We start from the raw sequence: 2,695 nt of genomic DNA, 5'->3' as shown, positions 1-2,695 counted from the left end.
AAGTGTCTTTCTTTCCCATATAGAGTCTGTACTGTACTCAAAACTTCTAATTTCTCATTTCTTTGAGCCCCTTAGAGCTAAGAAACTAGTCTGCTAGGAAGTTTCTCCCTCATATGTAATTACAACGTCCTGAGCGAACTTGAGATCAAGTGGTTGGGGATGACCTGAGCCCATGGACAAACCACATGATGTCAAGATTAGGTCCTCCAGAGTTCCCTTCCTTCTCAGCCCAAATACTGAATGGAGTATGGAGCAGCAGATTTCTTTAATTAGTAGCAGATTACTTGAAGTTAGAGTCACTTTAGTGCTCAGTGGACACAAGGTACTCCTTTGGCTAATTTAAAGTCTTAGGCCTGGCTGAGATATGCAGTAAAAACAGCAAAATTTGTTTTATCCCTTAAGATCTCAAAGGTCTGGCTGGGCACAGTGGCTCATGCCTGTAATCCCAGCACTTTGGGAGACCGAGGAAGGTGGATCACTTGAGGCCAGGGGTTTGAGACCAGCCTAACCAACATGGCAAAACCCTGTTTACTAAAAATACAAAAATTAGCAGGGCATGGTGTTGCATGCCTGTAATCCCAGTTACCAGGGAGGCTGAGGCATGGGAATCTCTTGAACCCGGGAGGCAGAGGTTGCAATGAGCCAAGATGGTGCCACTGCCTTCCAGCCTGGGCAACAGAGCGAGACTCCATCTAAAAGAAAAAAAAAACAAAACAAAAGAAGATCTCAAAGGTCTGTACCCTAAGGTTCTTTCTCCTCAGTTGAATATTTCCTTGGCCTGAATAAGGAAAACTGTAACTAAGTAGTAAATTGTCGCAGTCTGCATCTTTTTTTTTTTTTTTTTTTTTGAGAGCAGGTACTGTTTATTAACCGACCAGCTTAGAAAAATAATCATGGTAGACACCTTAGTTCATTCTTCTAATAAGCCTGTTGATCTGGTCCTCCCTGTTGCCAGCATCTCCACCTTCTACAAAATGGGTGGTCTTTTTCTTCATTCCACCTCATGGAGAAGACAATTTGAAGGGCCACAGGAAGTTATTTGCCTCTTTGAAGCCTTTTCCAACAGTATAGATCTCATGAATCAGATCCTCCATGCAGATGATGCCGTATTTACCAAGAGATCAAGCAATCAAAGTGTTATCTGTCAAAGCAATTCGCTTCTTATTGATTTTGCCATAACCACGCTTGTAGATTAGTTCATTTACTGACTTCAGATTGGGGTACCCCCATGCAATATATGGCTCTACAATCCTCAGCATGTTAATCGAAGCCTTGTTGAGCTTTACACAGGTGCCATTGAAGATTTGACGAAGGCGAAGAAGCTGCAACACCTTTCGGACCTTTGGGCTCACGCCATTGACACCTCTGATTCTGATGACAAACGCCAATTTGGGTTCTGCAGGTACATAGAAATTGCCAGCTTTTCTTGCCATCCTCGCCTTTCGAATTTCAATTCTGTACATCTGCCTGTATTCCTTGTGATAGTGCTTTGCTTTTTCATAGATAAGCTTCCTCCTTGCCTTTCGAAGCGTCTTTTGGGCAAACTTCTTTCTCAGGCGCTTGATCTTCAGCTCTGCAAAATTCCTTTGCTTTTTCTTAAGGGTTTCTGGCATAGCAAGAACCTTCTTCTCTTCTACACACTCCATGGTTCCAGCTGGAAAAAGAGCGCAGTCTGCATCTTGTGGCTGCTTTTACCCTTGTAGAGATCCACCCGGCCAGCACATTTGTTTACACATTGACATTGGTGAGTTTTGCATGGTTATGCCAGGCTCAGTTGGTCCCTGCACTTCTGCTGAGTGGTCCAAGTGGTCAAGAGATGCCTCCTGGAAGCTACATACCAGTACATACAAGTAGAGTCTCTGCTTCTATAGAAACGTGCTCATCTCAGTACAAAGCTGCCAGGAATTATAGTCACCCTTCTATATGACTGAAAACTCAAAGCTTCACTCCCATGCTGTAGGCAAAAGCCATCTGCCCATCTGTTAAATCTGTGTGGCTAATATAAGCCTCTACAAACCACTGAGCTGAAAATGCCCTGCCATAAGCTGAAGTCTAAGTCCCTCGGCCACCTGTTCTTACCCTACCGAAGGCCACTCCTGCATGCGTTTTTCCTTCTCCTAATTCCACCATGTATTCTCTTTGATTTGTCAATGTTAATAGCCAGTACATCAAATTTTGGGGTCTCTGTAGAGGTCCACAGTGTCCTTCTTTTCCTTCTGGCTTCTGAACGAATTGAGAAATAAGGTAAAAGAATAAGAGAGATAAGATGTCCAAACTTTGCTATTACCCATAAAGCCTTAATATAAAAACCAAATGGACTTCTTCATACTTAATCCAAATCCACAATGAAAGTCACAACAACGCTGGACCTGGAGACCACATGAATATTTTACTTTGCCACACTTATTGGAGGTGAAGAAGGCAGCAGTACTAGTTCAGATTAGCCTTATCATGTTGTACTGTTTCATAATTCAAAGAAATCTCATTGTGTTGAGTAACTTGGGATTCAGCAGGAATTCAACAGTACCTGTTGTCTAGAATAAGAATATAAGTCAAAGGAATCTCTCCTTTACCCTCTCTTATGAAGTTTAGGGTGTAACAACTGCTTTCTGTTCGTTACAGCTTTGTTTCATTTTTCCAGAAACACTGGTTAGATCTGTTTTAAATCAGCTGCCAATCAGCTTAGCTACAACTG

General features: G+C 42.4%; 1 pseudogene; it reads right to left on the bottom strand.

Moving 5' to 3' along the window:
- Positions 1-827: 827 nt before the first annotated feature.
- Positions 828-1,646, bottom strand: LOC100615756 (large ribosomal subunit protein uL30-like; annotated as a pseudogene).
- Positions 1,647-2,695: the final 1,049 nt, after the last annotated feature.

The sequence above is a fragment of the Pan troglodytes genome, chromosome 10 (assembly GCF_028858775.2).
Source record: "Pan troglodytes isolate AG18354 chromosome 10, NHGRI_mPanTro3-v2.0_pri, whole genome shotgun sequence".
In the NCBI taxonomy this organism is placed as follows: domain Eukaryota; kingdom Metazoa; phylum Chordata; class Mammalia; order Primates; family Hominidae; genus Pan; species Pan troglodytes.
The sequence above is the reverse complement of the archived record's forward strand: the minus strand, read 5'-3'. Positions and strand labels throughout refer to the sequence as shown.